General features: G+C 39.7%; 1 protein-coding gene across 1 annotated transcript in view; it reads left to right on the top strand.

Annotated features, from left to right (window-relative positions):
• The first annotated feature begins 10,390 nt into the window (after positions 1-10,390).
• The window catches only part of ANKRD45 (ankyrin repeat domain 45), a 63,001-nt gene continuing 56,713 nt past the window's right edge, over positions 10,391-16,678 (top strand). The window contains exon 1 of the mRNA XM_010367366.1: positions 10,391-10,428. The gene's annotated coding sequence lies outside the window, so the exon portion shown is untranslated. The remainder of the gene's footprint in view (positions 10,429-16,678) is intronic.

The raw sequence follows: 16,678 nt of genomic DNA, 5'->3' as shown, positions 1-16,678 counted from the left end.
TTTACATCTTTAATGCACCTTGAATTAATTTTTGCATAAGGTGTAAGGAAGGGATCCAGTTTCAGCTTTCTGCATATGGCTAGCCAGTTTTCCCAGTATCGTTTATTAAATAGGGGATCCTTTCCCCATTGCTTGTTTTTGTCAGGTTTGTTAAAGATCAGATGGTTGTAGATGTGTGGTGTGATTTCTGAGGTCTCGGTTCTATTCCATTGGTCTATATATCTGTTCTGGTACCAGTACCATACTGTTTTTGTTACTGTAACCTTGTAGTATAGTTTGAAGTCAGGTAGCATGATGCCTCCTGCTTTGTTATTTTTGCTTAGGATTGTCTTGGCAATGTGGGCTCTTTTTTGGTTCCATATGGACTTTAAAGTAGTGTTTTTCCAATTCTGTGAAGAAAGTCAATGGTAGCTTGATGGGGATAACATTGAATCTATAAATTACTTTGGGCAGTATGGCCATTTTTACGATACTGATTCTTTCTATCCATGAGCATGGAATGATTTTCCCATTTGTTTGTGTCCTCCCTTATTTCCTTGAGCAGTAGTTTGTAGTTCTTCTTGAAGAGGTCCTTCGCATCACTTGCAAGTTGGATTCCTAGGTATTTTATTTTCTTTGTAGCAATAGTGAATGGGAGTTCACTCATGATTTGGCTCTCTGTTTGTTATTGGTGTATAGAAATGCTTGTGATTTTTGCACATTGACTTTGTATCCTGAGACTTTGCTGAAGTTGCTTATCAGCTTAAAGAGATTTGGGGCTGATACAGTTGGGTTTTCTAAATACACAATCATGTCATCTGCAAACAGACAATTTGACTCCCTCCTTTTCTAATTAAATACCCTTTATTTCTTTCTCTTGCCTGATTGCCCTGGCCAGAACTTCCAATACTATGTTGAATAGGAGTGTGCCAGTTTTGTCTTGTGTCAGTTTTCAAAGGGAATGCTTCCAGTTTTTGCCCATTCAGTATGATATTGGTTGTGGGTTTGTCATAAATAGCTCTTATTATTTTGAGATACATTCCATCAATACCTAGTTTATTGAGAGTTTTTAGCATAAAATGCTGTTGAATTTTATCTAATGCCATTTCTATATCTATTGAGATAATCATGTGGTTTTTGTCATTGGTTCTGTTTATGTGATGGATTCTGTTTAATGATCTACATATGTTGATCCAACCTTTTATCCCAGAGATGAAGCTGAGCTGATTGTGGTAGATAAGCTTTTTGATGTACTGCTTGATTCAGTGTGCCAGTATTTTATTGAGGACTTTTACATTGATGTTCATCAGGGATATTGGCCTACAATTTTCTTTTTTTGTTTTGTCTCTGCCAGGTTTTGGCATCAGGATGATGTTGGCCTCATAAAATGAGTTAGGGAGGATTCTATTTTCTATTGTTTGGAATAATTTCAGAAGGAATGGTACCAGCTCCTCTTTGTACCTCTGGTAGTATTCAGCTGCGAATCTGTGTGGTCCTGGACTTTTTTTTGTTTCACCATTTTTGTTTTTTTCTCCCCCTTTAAAAGGTGTGAAATAATAAAGCTCTCTTTCAACTCATTTTCAGCTCATTTAAGTTTTTTTTCCCCAAAGTTCTGTTTGTTGTGGCCTGGTGCTAACAATATTTTCTTAAAGGTCTAAAGGAAATGTTTTCTTCCAACATAATATCCTGTACACTCTTTTGCCTTTTGGTAACTGGCCTTACAGATTTTATGTCTTATTGAAATAATTCCTATGCCATTATTACTAAGTTTTTGTTTGCTTAGGAAAAAAACTGATATATTTTTTTTTAAATTAAGGTTATTACATCCGTGTATCTTTCTGTATGTGCTTTTAATGTACTTGTAACATTAAGTTACAGGGCTTTGACTCCTGGGTCTAAAATGTACACAAAGCCCTGCTAAATCTTAAACACTGACAGAAGTTAAATCCTCATCTTCAGGCCCCACAGAGAATGCCAATCAAAATAAACTGCATGGCTGAGACACAGGGCCAGAATTTTTTTTTTTTTTTTTTTGAGACAGAGTCTCGCTGTATCGCCCAGGTTGGAGTGCAGTGACCGGATCTCAGCTCACTGCAAGCTCCTCCTCCCCGGTTTACGCCATTCTCCTGCCTCAGCCTCCCGAGTAGCTGGGACTACAAGCGCCAGCCACCTCGCGCAGCCAGTTTTTTGTATTTTTTAGTAGAGACGGGGTTTCACTGTGTAGGCCAGGATGGTCTCGATCTCCTGACCTCGTAATCCGCCTGTCTCGGCCTCCCAAAGTGCTGAGATTACAGGCTTGAGCCACTGTGCCCGGCCTCAGGGCCAGAAATTAACGCCATTCAACCCCTAGAGGTCCAGGGACTATTGTGGAAGAGGTGGGTGTGAGATTGTAAGGGCCAATTTTAAGACATAAAATAAGTATAGTTTCTCTGCAAATTAACCATTAATACCAATGGCACACTGATGCAAGCCCTGCATATGAGCCCCTGTGTCAGATTAACAGTTTTTTTTAAGCATTAACCCAAACTTTAATAATGATTATAAAAGGCTTATGGAAGTTATAGCTTATGATCAATATTAAAATTTTATATATTGTTTATAAAAATTTGAAAAACAAATTTAATTGACTTCATGTTGTTTTTATTATGGTTTATTGTTTGGAAAATTAAGTTTCCTCTCTCAAAAAATACGTTTTGCACTTTTTTTTTTTTTTGAAATCCTTCAGTTATCACTTTGGTTAAATGAATGACTTATTTTACAATGACCTGTGATCCTATTTAGTAATATCAAGTGTTTTAAAGCTTTGATATTTGATAAACTTTCCAAAATCAAATTATAAATTATGTCTTTTTCTGACCTAATTAATCCTTTAAGATATTACTGGTTCCTTAAAGTCCAAAAATGACATATTTGGCTTATTTGGTATAAAAATTATATAGGAAGCATTGTCAAATATGCAGTGATATTTGGTTTTCTTTGGGCTGTATTTGTATAAATATGTTATTGGTGTATGTTCAAAAATTATGGGAAACTCCTATAATTCTTTTTTTTTTTTTTTTTTTTTTTTTTTTGAGACGGAGTCTCACCCTGTCACCCAGGTGGGAAACTCTTGTAATTCTAATATGAATTAGTGTATCTTATCAGTAATTATAATTTTTTTTGGTAAATTATTTTGTGCCACAGGGGTAACAAATTTCCTTGTCAATTGAATCTTTATGGCTGCCCTAAAACTTTTCATCATCCATGGATGATTGTTGTCTTGTTTTGGTCCTCTTTAAAAGGTGGTTTTATAATCAGCTATGAACTCTAACAGGTGCTCTTGAATGCAGGTTTCTGATTACTTTGGAGATTGTAACATTTGAACAGAGGAAAAACTTTCAGGACTCATGAAGAGCTGAAATGGTTATGAATATCAAGCAGAACAGGAATTAACTGCAGGGACTAAACTAATAGAAGTTTAAAGTAATCTTTTTAACTTTTTGCTTAAAACGTTGCTGATCCTTTGTTCTGTTTTTCAGAGTCAAGAAAACTTTTAAGCTATTTACAGCTTTTAACAGTTAAGTATACTCCTATGAACAAAATTTGGAGCGTATGTGTTTCTGTCTACCTGATTTCTACAGAATTTGGAAAATATTTGTGAGTATTCTTAACTTATGACAATACAATTATTTGCATAAGTGCAATAAGAATCTTTTTTCATTTTTAACAGGACACAGTTGGAGAAACTTGTTATTTTACCAAGGCTTTGACTGAAATGGTGTGCTTTCATTTAAGGAATCAAACTTCACTTATGGAGCCAATAAAAGCCCCTTGGAAAAATTGGCCTCATACCTTTTTCTATACAGTCCCTTTACAGGGTTCCTGACCTGTGGTAAGTAAAGAATGTCACTTTCTGACAGGCCCAGGAGCCCCAGGTTTATATTGGAACATCAAGAGGAGAGGAATTCACCCACCTCATAGGTATTTGATGGTACAAATCCATGGCTGGGCTTGGCTTTTAAAAAGTCATATCCGAAATTCCTTCTATGGACTAAAGTTCCATCAAAGCCAATTTAAATGCCTATGTAAAATGAAATTATTCTTGATACAGTGTATAAAAATAATCAGGCAAAGGGTAATAAAGCAAATCAGTCCTACCATGATTTATCTTTAATAAAAATGGGAGAGTGGATAAAGAAAAATTATCTTTCAAAAACTATAGTACACCCGTTGTTAGATTCTAGTCTCACCTATTGTTTTTCAATTTTTATTATTTTCTACAGTTTGGACTGAATTCTAATTATGATTTTTTTTTTTTTTTTTTTTGAGACAGAGTCTCCCTCTGTCCCCCAGACTGGAGTGTAATCGCATGATCTCGGCTCGCTGCAACCTCCTCCTCCTGGGTTCAAGCAATTCTCCTGCCTCAGCCTCCTAAGTAGATGGGATTACAGGCCCCTGCCACCATGCCTAGCTAGTTTTTTGTATATTTAGTAGAGATGGGGTTTTGCCATGTTGGCTAAGCTGGTCTCAAAATCCTGACCTCAGGTGATCCACCTGCCTTGGCCTCCCAAAGTGCTGGGATTATAGACATAGCCACTGTGACTGGCCTGAATTCTAATTTTTCTTGGCTACAAGCCTGAAAAATAATGTTTTCGATTTTTTTCTTTCTTTTTTCTCCATTTTTCCTAATTTGGAGTCACTGAAAACTAAGCTATGCTTTTTTTAAAGCCCTGCAAACTGAAGCTAAAGAACTTAAACTTCAGAGGAAAATAATAGCAACCTATTTATAGGTTGTTATTTATAGGTTATAAGCCACTTTCATACCTGCCTATTAATGTATAGACTTCAGAGCAATATGGCCTATATTGATTTTCCAGGATTGTTCTTTTGTTTATTATTGCTTTTCCTCCTTCTTCCCCCTATTTTCTCTTCATAGGACATAAGACTTCACAATCTTCTAAAAACGAGCTTTCCTAATAACTTGGGACCTACCAGTTTAGGAATCAACCATCCTAGTCATAAGAGATCAGATAAAACCTGAGACCAGAGACTCATTTTCTTTTAATATGCTTTTTTCCAAAAGATTTTTAAAAAGAAAAGGGGGGAAATGTGAAAGGAAAATGTCTTGGGTCCCTATAATCACTAAGCTAAAGGAAAAAGTCAAGCTGGGAACTGCTTAGGGCAAATCTGCCTCCCATTCTATTCAAAGTCACCCCTCTGCTCACTGAGATAAATGCATATATGATTACCTCCTTTGGAGAGGCTAATCAGAATGCAACCATTTGTCTCTTATCTATCTGTGAACTGGAAGCACGCCCCACCTCCCACCCCCCTGCTTTGAGTTGTCCCACCTTTCCAGACTGAACCAATGTTCATCTCATGTATGTTGATTAATGTCTCATGTCTTCTTAAAATGTATAAAACCGAACTGCTCTAACCACCTTGGGCACATGTTATCAGGACCTCCTGAGGTGGTGTCATGAGCGTGCATCCTCAACTTTGGCAAAATAAACTTTCTAAATCAACAGACACCTGTCTCAGATTTTTGAGGTTCACAAAAGCCTGGTGAATGCGGGAAAAAAAGCCAAAAATATCCCCATCCCAAAAGAACGATGAAGGTGGGCTGAGTGCAGTGGCTCCTGCCTGTAATCCCAGCACTTTGGGAGGCTGAGGCAGGAGGATCACTTAAGGCCAAGAGTTGGAAACCAGCCTGGGCAACATGGCAAAACCCTGTCTGTACAAAAGATACAAAAAAATTTTAGCTGGGCATGGTGGTGGGTGCCTGTAGTCCCAACTATTTGGGAGGCTGAGGTGGCAGGATCACCTAAGCCTGGGGAGAATGAGGCTGCAGTGAGCTGTGATCACACCACTGCACTCCAGCCTGGGTGACAGAGTAAGATGCTATATCCAGAAAAAGAAAAGAAAGGCTCCTTCATAGAAAATGGGAGTTCACTAACCAGAAAAGGAGGGACCAGCGGGTGAAAACCATGGGTGTTCACTATTTCATTCTCCTCAACTGTAGAGATTAGCTACATGGAGAAATAATTCTTTTGTTGTATACCAGGGGAGTAGTTTTAATATTATCTAATTATTGCCAGAAAGACTCAAAGTAAATTATTTTGAAATAGTTATTATTTTTGGCAGATTTTCTCTAATATTTAATTAGCATATAGCTAACAAGTTGCAGTCCTCTGGTGTTTTAAACCAGACTAACGTAGGTACAAATCCTGATTTGGCCCTATTAGCTGTGTGGTCTTAGGTAGGTGACTCAACCTTCCTAAGTGTCAGTTTCAAGAATAATATCAAAAAAAAAAAAAATATATATATCACTTTCACAGAGTTGCTATAAGGATTAGAGATAATTTATATGAATCACTTAACACAATACTCAGCATATAATAGGCTTTCAAACAACAAGACATGATTATTATAGCACATTAAGTTACCATGGAGTAACTTTCTCAACTAGTTTATCCAGGTTTTTCATCAGAAATTGATATTGTACAAAGAACATGACTCTTAGTCTATGAAGTATAGAAATATGGCAGGGTGTGGTTGTTATGCCTGTAATCCTAGCACTTTGGGAGGCCAAGGCAGGTGGATCACCTGAGGTCATGAGTTCAAGACCAGCCTGCCCAACATGGTGTAACACCACCTCTACTAAAAAATTACAAAAATTAGCAAGGCATGGTGACACGTGCTTGTAATTCCAGCTACTCGGGAGGCTGAGGCCAGAGAATCGCTTGAACCCAAGAGGTGGAGGTTGCAGTGAGCCGAGATGACACCACTGCACTCTGGCCTGGTGACAGACCAAGATTCCATCTCAAAAAAAGGCATAGAAATATAGTTTTTTTATACAATAATTTCTATTCTGAGGGCCTATTCTCCTATGTTGGAAAAAAACTAACTTCAATCATTTTGGAAACCTCTCACCATAATTTTCTAGAGGGGATCTAATTTCTAGGGGGTTTGAATAGTGCTTAATCATTTGCTACTTAAGCTGTCTGTTCACCAGACCTCCACTGTCTTATCTAGACCTCCATTAATACCCATAGGTTATTGCTGAGATGTCTCTTACACATGGGCACTCAGCCCCTTCAAATCCAGTGGTTCTTTCCAATACTCTCAGGTCAAGCTTGCAGGGGGTATGGCTAAGAGAGGGTGTCATGGGAGTCTTCCTGCTGCATCTAGGCCACACTCTTGCCATGAATCTCCTGTCTGTTTCTAACCTGGTCTGCCTAGATGCATCACGCAGCTGTTTCTGACGTGGAATTCAAGAGGAGCTCAGGACATCTTTGCTTTTAGGTCTCAAACCTATTGTGTCTTGCTACCTTTCTAATATTAGCATTCAGAGCACTAAAAAAAAAAACTTTAAAAACTATTTAATTTTTAGTTATTTAATTCCACTTCAGACTTTCAAGAAACAGTTATATGTGAGAATTCTTCATATCCCTTGAAGATTAATGAAAAACAGAATCATGTACAGTTTTGTACAGTTATGCATCATAAGTCGTCTTCCATCCAGATATTAAAAAACAAAGACTATGAAAAAATGGCATGTTAAAACTGAAATACCTAAACTTAGCCTTGCTGTTCATCACCTTCAGTAAGAAATGATTGTTGAGTAGAACATATGTGTTGTATAGTGACTGCAGGAGCAAGCTTGCAACTGACAGATTATCGTTCCTGTCTATAATGTCAAACTCCAAAATTTTGATTACCACAACTTATTTGAATATGAAAGATTTAATAATCACATTTGAAAATATTCAAATTTATTCTTGTATTTCAGAAGTTCAGATTTATGATGGTGTTACTGGTGGTGAATCTGTATGGATCTGCAGCAGCCTCAATTCTCCTGTCCTCAGAAGAAAGAATCTGACTGAGGGGCATAAAGCATAAGAAGAGACGGAGGCAAGTTTTAGAGCAGGAGTGTAAGTTTATTAAAAAGCTTTTGAGCAGGAATGAAAGGAAGTAATGTACACTTGGAAAGGGCCAAGTGGGTGACTTTGAGAGATCAAGTGCAGTTTGACCTTTGACTTAGGGTTTCTTTTTTTTTTTTTTTTGAGACCGAGTCTCGCTTTGTCGCCCACGCTGGAGTGCAGTGGTGCGATCTGGGCTCACTGCAAGCTCTGCCTCCCAGGTTTATGAGATTCTCCGGCTTCATCCTCCCAAGGAGCTGGGACTACAGGTGCGTGCCACCACGCCCGACTAATTTTTTTTTTTTTTTTTTTTTTTTGTGTGTTTTTAGTAGAGACGGGGTTTCACAGTGTTTAGCCAGGATGGTCCCAATCTCCTGACCTCGTGATCGGCACACCTCGGCCTCCCAAAGTGTTGGGATTACAGGCGTGTACCACTGTGCCCCGCCTTAGGGTTTTATATGTTGGCATACTTCTGGGGTTTTGCGTCCCTTCTCCCCGGTTCTTCTCTTGGGGTGGGCTGTCCACATGTGCAGTGACCTGCTAGCACTTTGGAGAGGAGCACATGCAGTGTGTTTACTGCAGTTCTATGCATGATCACTTGAGGCATTCTTCTCTCACCGGTTGAATGTACCCAAGAAGGTCATATACTAGTTAAACTCTGCCATTTTGACCCTTAATGTGTATCCTTGAGCCCACTCACCCGTAAGAAGTACTTTTTTTTTTCTTTTTTTCTTTTTTGGAGACGGAGTCTCGCTCTGTTGCCCAGGCTGGAGTGTAGTGGCACGATCTCAGCTCACTACAAGCTCCATCTGCCGGGTTCACGCCATTCTCCTGCCTCAGCCTCCCGAGTAGCCGGGACTACAGGCGCCCGCCAATACTCCCAGCTAATTATTATTATTATTTTTTGTATTTTTAGTAGAGACGGGGTTTCACCATGTTAGCCAGGATGGTCCCTATCTCCTGACCTCGTGATCCGCCCGCCCCGGCCTCCCAAAGTGCTGGAATTACAAGCTTGGGCCACCGCGCCCGGCCCCAAGAAATACTTTTTAAGTGGTCCATTTTCAGAAAACAGGCCCCTGCAAATCCGGGCAGCTCCCTTGCAGACATGACAAGCCGTGCGCTACAGACATCTGGGAAGAGTGATAAGACTCACAGAAGTCAGAGGGGAGGGAGAAAAAGAATAGGGGATAGGGTGGCTAATCCATAAAAGGAAAGAAAGTTTTGTCATTGGTAAATCAAAACTTAAAGTGGGGAAGGAGACAAGATGTAACCTTGTAAGGGGATAATGAAACTTAGGCAATGGAAGATTGTAACCCCATAGTACTCAGCCTATGAGGAACCCCGGTAGGGACTTGCACACTAGGTGATAAATTCCTTGTCGAAACTGCACTGGGTGTGTCTGCTCACCAGACACCTGATCTTGCAAGACTGTTATTAAAAAGTCTCTCTTTTGCTGTTCTTCGTGCCTCTCAGTCCATTCTTTGGGTTTGGACAGGTGAGTGTGTTTCTCACATCACCTAACTCCTGAGATCTTATGGGGAAGCTGCTGATAACCAGTTTCAGGTGTTTTCTGTCTATTGAGAGAGTGCCTTTTCCTGGCATTGGATGCAACCAATTATTATTTTAGAGAGACAGTTAACAACTGCCTATTACCTGGTGGTCGCGTGACATTCCTGGTGGGGGATAGGGGAACTTGCTCTGCTCATGCCTGACTCCCTACCTACTGTAACAATGGTGAAATTTTGCTTGGGCCTTAGGTCAAATATTCATTTCAAAACTAGGCTTTTCGAACGTCAGCACAAATGTTCAGAGCCCCTCTAAAACATTCACCTACTCCTTAATGGATTCCTGGTAGAAGCACTAAAGAAATGAATATTTTCCTTCACACTTGCCTTCAGCACAAAAACTTCCGTGTTTTCACTGTGTGATTCAGGTGAACATTGATATAATTACTAGGTATGCCTGACCCTTCCCTGCTGTTTCTTTCGAACCCCTTGTCCCTCCACCTCCTTCGCTTCCCCCCTTTTAAAGTTGCGTTTTGCATCTTGAATTTCTGAATCAAGAGGGATATAGTCTCCAAGTTTCTTCTGCTCCTAAGGTAGCTGGCACTTGTGAGGTCGCCTGAAAAGCTCCTTGCTGTGACAATGACCATAAACCATGGGAGAAAGATATCCAATAACTGGAAAATTAAGGGGTTATTCGTACAATCTTTTGTAGTTTTTAGAATGCAATCTCATATTTCCAGAAAATTCTTTAGTTTAAAAGCCAAAGATTAGACGGGCCAACAACAAATATGCACAACTTATTTTTAAACTGTAAAACAAATACAGTATTACAGAAAATTTACAAAACACAGAAAAAACCGACACGCCACCCAGAGACTGAAATTATCTAGATTAATTCCTGGCTGTTTTCCCCCTCTCGCTTCCTGCGCCTTTGCCACCAAGCATAACCTTCCCGCGCTGCCGGAACCGCGGCGCAGGGGGAGGCGCTGCCTCGCGCGGTGCGCCGTTGCCATGGTAACCGAGGAGGCTGGGGCTCGGGTGTGGTGAGTCTAGAGGTCCTGGCGCCGTGAGCCGGGTGGGCACTCGGGGAAGGGTGCGAGGGGGTAGACGGACATCTTCCCTCCAGGTTGCTCGGGCAGGGCTGGAGGGGAGTGGGCTTCAGTCTCAGCGTCCTCAAACTGCTTCTGTCCAGAGCTTTGCGCACCGGTCCCCTACCCCACGGGCAGGCGCAAGGGAATCACAGAAGGTCCCCAGGAAATTCAGGCCGAAGAGCAAACTCTGGTGCCCGGAAGAGTCCGTTGCCCCCTCGCGGGACCTCCTGGATCACCTGGCGGCGCTGACACTTTCTGTATCCTGTTCCTCAGGCCCTCTCTTTGTTTAATCCTGTGTACCCAGGGCTGCCCTTGGGGGTCCTTTTCCTTGAGCTGGGACTTAAAATCCTTAAGGGACTACATTTTTTTTGAAGAAAAAAATCAGTTGGCTTAAAAGGCATGTTAAGGATCTGCTCCTGTATCACAACTTCAGGCTGCGTCGCTCGCCTCCTTGCCCTTTGTTTATGTCCTTCCCGTTACCTGGATTGTCCTTTTTTCCTTCTTTTAAAACTCCTACTCTTCAATATCAAGGTTTCACCTCTTCTGGGAAACCTTTCTGAGACCGCCACCCGAAACTGAATGTAGATGTCCACGTTTTTACTCTCAAAGCACTCTTTGCCTACCTCCATTGAATCCCTGATCTCACTCTGTCATTGCTGATTTACTTGTGTCTTCCCTACTAAAATGTGAGAGGCTTTGGGGTAGGGACTATGACCTATGTATTTTCTATTGTGGGTGCCTCGAAAGCATTCACATTCTATAGTTAAAAAGAAAGGTTTATAGATTTTTCTAGACTGATTTAGTGAGGCAGACCAGGTGCTATCCTCATTTCAGAAAAGTCACATAATTAGTAACAGAATCAAGACTAAAGCAATGCCATTTTGCCTTCATAGTTCCAGCCTTCCCTCTTCCCTCCCATGTTCATATTCTCTGTGAAACTTTAGTTATATGTAGTAGGGTTACAATTTTGATGTATGTTATTACTTCTGTGGGCAAAGACAATGTAATTTATTTTTGTATATGACTGATCTAGTTCCTTTCATGAGCATTTACTTATTGATTATTAGGAAAGAATCTAACTGTCCAATTGGTTTTAAAGTTTAGCTCAATCTAGAATTGAATTCTTTGGGTAGTGCTTAATTTCTCTTATATACAAATGTTTAGGTTCTCAGGTATCTTCTTGGATTCTTTCCTTGAGATGGTCCCCCGGCTATGTGGATGCATGTGGATGGCTCATGGAATCAGTTATGGGGAGGTGTCAGGGTCCTTTTGCCTTCCCTTGGCTGTGTGTGTGTGGGGGGGTGATGTTCCTGGTATACCGGGTACTCCCTAGGGCTTTCGTGGTTCTTGGTTAACCTTTGGCTTATATACCTTGTGAACATGTATCTCCTGGTTTGGTCAGGACTCAGTAGAGCTCCCTGGCTCACTCAGTTGTGCTGAGTTCCTGCTGTGACTTCCCTTCAGCCTTAACTGGAGTGGTTTGCACCACAGCCCTCCCTCCCTGCAAAGCCTCCTTGCCCTGCTATAGCAATTGAGTAGAGCAAGCATCCTGCAAGACTTCCCTATTTCTAGGTCTCATGTACATCCAAAGGCAGTGCCCTCAAACTTTGTTGTCTCAGCACTCCATTTTACTCTTAAAAAATAATCCCAAAGAGCTTTCCTTTATGTGAGTTATATCTTTTAATACAGTCTTAGATATATTATAAGAATTAGAAATTAAACTGAGGATTTAAAAAATGTTTATTAATTCCTCAAAAAATAACAAATTCACATGTTAACATAAATTATGTATTTCTCATAAAAATAACTATTTTCCAGAACAAAGAATTAGTGAGAAAGTGGTATTATTTTACATTTCTGCAAATGTCTTTAATTTCTGGCTTAATGGGAGACAGATTCTTAAGTCTGCTTCTGCAGTCAATCTGTTGCAATAAGTTGTTTTGAAATGTGTAAAGAAAATTCCTCCTTACATAGATATATAGTTGGAAAAGGGAAGAGTATTTTAATAGCTTTTTCAGATAATTGTGCACATTTTTTGTGACTGCACCAAAACTCTACAAGTGGTAGTTTCTTTTTCTTTTTTTGAGATGGAGTCTCTGTTGCCCCAGCCTGGAGTGCAGTAGGGCAATCTCAGCTCACTGCAACCTCTGCCTCCCGGGTTCAAATGACTCTCCTGCCTCAGCCCCCTGAGTAGCTGAGACTACAGGTGCCTGCTACCATGCCCGACTAATTTTTTTTTTTTTTTGTATTTTTAGTAGCCACGGGGTTTCACCATATTGGCCAGGCTGGTCTTGAACTCCTGACCTTGTGATCTGCCCACCTCAGCCTCCCTAATGCTGTGATTACAGGTGTGAGCCACTGCAGCCGGCCACAAGTGGTAGTTTCTTAAAAGCTACTTGCAGTGTGGAATCTGAAGCCATGTCAATGAACTTTTCATACTGTGTTACATTAAAATCTGCTGATCTGTCTTATACTTTGGATCTTTTACCCATGCTTGATATTGTAACATAATGGAAAATGGCAGGGGGAGTGAAGCTGATTTTGTAAGGAGAAAAGCAGTCATTAGCAAAATGTTGCTTCATTTAGTTATATCAGTTTTCCAAATGTTAACATGTTTCATGCTGTAATATTTTTAAAAGCCCACTTTCATTAATATCACCTCTGATCTCATCATGAAAGTATTGGGAAGTTGTTGGCCCACACATGGCCAATAGTTTTCTAAAATGTAAATTGCAGCTGGGCACGGTGGCTCACACTTGTAATCTCAGCATTTTGGGAGGCTGAGGTGGGAGGATCGCTTGAGGTTGAGACCAGTATGGGCAATATAGCCAGACCCCCTGTCTCTACAGAAAAATTAAAAAATTAGCCTGGTGTGATGGCATGCAACTATAGTCGCAGCTACTTGGAAGACTGAGTTGGGAGGATTGCTTGAGCCCAAGAGTTCAGGCTGTAGTGAGACGTAATGGCATCATTGCACCTCAGCTTGGGTGACAGAGTGAAATCCTGTCTCAAAAAAAAAAAAAAAAGAATAAATAAAATAAAAATAAAATGCTATTCATATTAGAGTTCTTCAGAGAAACAGAATCAATACAATATATATAATCCTCTGTATTTGTGGATTAAACCAACCAGCCCTGGATCTAAAATATTTGGAAAAAACATGGATGGTCCTGTTTGTACTGAACATATACATACTTTTTTTCTTGTCATTATTCCTTGAAAATAGGCAGAGAAAGTGAATTCTAAATATTTTTTTTTGTTAACAGGTAATGTGTTTAAGATGAATTAATATGTACTTTATTTTTTGTTGTTGTTGTTGTTTTTTGGAGACAGGGTCTTGCTCTGTAATCCAGGCTGGAGTACAGTGGCATGATCATGGCTCACTGCAACCTCTGCCTCCTGGGCTCAAACGATTCTCTCACCTCAACCTCCCAAGTAGCTGGGACCACAGGCATGTGCCCCCATGCGCAGCTATTTTTTTTTCTGTATTTTTTGTGGAGATGGGGTTTCAGCATGTTGCCCAAGCTGGTCTTGAACTCCTGAACTCAAGTGATGCACTCACCTCAGTCCCCCAAACTGCTGGGATTACAGGTGTGAGCCACTGTACCTGGCCTTAGTTTTAATTTCTCATATAAATATTAATTTAGATATAATCCACATAAACAAAAATTCCCTGGGGTTCTCAATGTTTAAGACTGTAAAGAGCCCTGAGATCAAAGAATTTGAGAACCACTGCCCTAATTATGTTGGTTCTGGGCTGATATAGAAATTAAGCTCCATTCAAGAGTATAACAAGAGTAGCTCTGAGTATTCTGGCCCAAATCATAGTTCAAGATTTGATCTAGTTTGTCTGCATATCTCTGAATTAACCTGGGATCAGACTGATCTCTAGATGTGGAATGATATGTTGGTAATCAAGTGTCTGGTGGTGGTAGGGTAGAAAATTATTTATTCATACCCTGCATAGGAATAAACTATGGAATATTCAAAAAAGAGAGAGCTGGGCCTGGTGGCATGGGCCCATAGCCCTAGCTACTTGGGAGGTGGAGGCAGGAAGATTGTGAGCCCAGCTACTTGGGTTCCAGGCCAGGAGGATAGCTTGAGCCAGGAATTCAAGACCAGTCTGTGCAATATAGCAAGAACTTGTTTTGTTGTTGTTGTTGTTATTGTTGTTTTCTTTTTTTAAAAAAGAAAGAAAATAAATAGTAGCATTACCATCTTTTCTTTTGCTTCATGGATGATTTTGCTGGAGGTTTGATGACGACCTAATAATGATAATGGTAGCTTGTATTTACTAAATGTTCCCCATGTGCTTGGCATGTACATCATTTAATTTATTTTAATTCTTAGAACAATCATAGTCTAGACTCTAGTGTTATTCCTACAAGAGAGTAGGTAAATTGCCCAGTTTTATGCAGCTAATAAATTGCAGGATTGGATTGTGATCCCAAGTCTCTCTGACTCCAAAACCCATTGCTCTTGGCTACGAAAAAAAGCACTGGGAATTGCAAGCTTGACTTTAAGAGTTATTGAATATATACAACTTGTTAAGAATTGTAGTAAGTGTGAAAGTAACACAAAGAAATGTAAAGCTTCATTCCTGCCCCCAGCAAGTTTACAACCTAATTGGATAGATGTCTTACATACTTGAAACAATTAGAAAATAATATAACATCATATTTGGTAGGTTGTATTGTGTAGACTATACACAATGGCCTTTGGAGTTCAGAATATTGAGAGGCCAGTGTGCACTCAAGAGAGGAATTAAGGAAAGTTTTAGGAAGAAAGTGGGTTTATAGCTTGGCCTAAATAGGATTTGGGTAGTTGGAATGTAGGCGATGTAAAGCTATTCTAGGTCTCGTAACAGGAATACCTGTGAAACAAAAATAGGAATTTCTCAGTGTCTTCAAGGTCTCATGGCTGGGTCCCTGGTGTGCCAGTGAAAGCCATTCCTGACACATCCTGCCTCTATTCTCCAAGGTTTGAATATGGATATCTTTAGCAGAAATGTTTCAAAAGATTACAACTACTATTAATAGAGTGACAAAATTATTGTCTAATAATAATGGACACTTTTGAGAGTGAAAGTAGATGCTATTAAAAATTATACCAGGAAAACAGATAAAACGGGAAATGTCCTGCATACATCGGGACATATGTCACCCAAGCTATTAACCATAAACACAAGCTGTTTAACTTCTGTTAGAGTTCTTCTTGTTGATTTCCTGGTATAGTCTCCATAGTGCTTATTCGAGACTCATGTTTTTACACACTGTGGGTTGCATCCCATTTAGTGGGTGATGCAGTCAATTTAGTAGGTGGCACTCAGTTTTAAAAAAATAAAATGGGACAAAAAACAGTGATATGTTACCTGTAGTAAAGAGAAATATTGCTTTGTTTTAAAAAGAAATATATATGTACAAATATAGCCATATATGCAATGTATCCATGATAAAATTGTCCATTGTTACTGATCAATAAATTATGTGGTCACTCTATTGATAGAAGTTACATATATTTACATATAAAATTAAAATGAAATGTCATAAACTAATATATATTATGTATTATAACAGAAATAATTTATACAAGATATAAAATAATACATATGTATGTGAAGAGACCAACCATTATCCTTTCAAGCTCCAGCTATTATGCTTGAAATCCAGTGAGAAGGAATTAAGCATTCCTGGAATTTGCAGTCTATATATCTGCTTAGATCTTATCGCTTACTATTTGGGCATGTGGCAACACCAATATTACAAGAGAGACTGGAAAATAGTCTTATTCCACCGTAAAGATCAGTTTAAAAAAAGGCTTGTTAAAAGAAAGAGGGTGGGCTTCTATTCCAAAAGAAAAGAGGGTGGGGTTCTATTCCAAAACAAAGGGAGATTAGATTTTGGGGAAGACAACTAGTAATTACTGGGAGGCTGAAAATGAGGAAACCAAGGGAACTGCGGAGGATGAGACCACAAGAACCACAGCATCTTCTCATAGCAGGAAGTTTGATCAGCATACTATTTCTGTCACTTGTGATGAATGCCCTTCAACTAGCCTCATTTTCTTGTATCCCTTGTTCAAGAGTCAAGATCGTGGGATGGAGCCCCTGATTGGCTGAGCTTAAATAATGTACCTGCCCCCAGGCTTGTGCTGAGAGAGAGAAAAGAAGAATCCTGCTTCTTCATCTTCTGGTGTGGGAAGT

This window comes from Rhinopithecus roxellana, chromosome 8 (assembly GCF_007565055.1).
Source record: "Rhinopithecus roxellana isolate Shanxi Qingling chromosome 8, ASM756505v1, whole genome shotgun sequence".
NCBI lineage: Eukaryota > Metazoa > Chordata > Mammalia > Primates > Cercopithecidae > Rhinopithecus > Rhinopithecus roxellana.
Note: the sequence above shows the minus strand (reverse complement) of the source record. Positions and strands in the feature narration are given on the sequence as shown.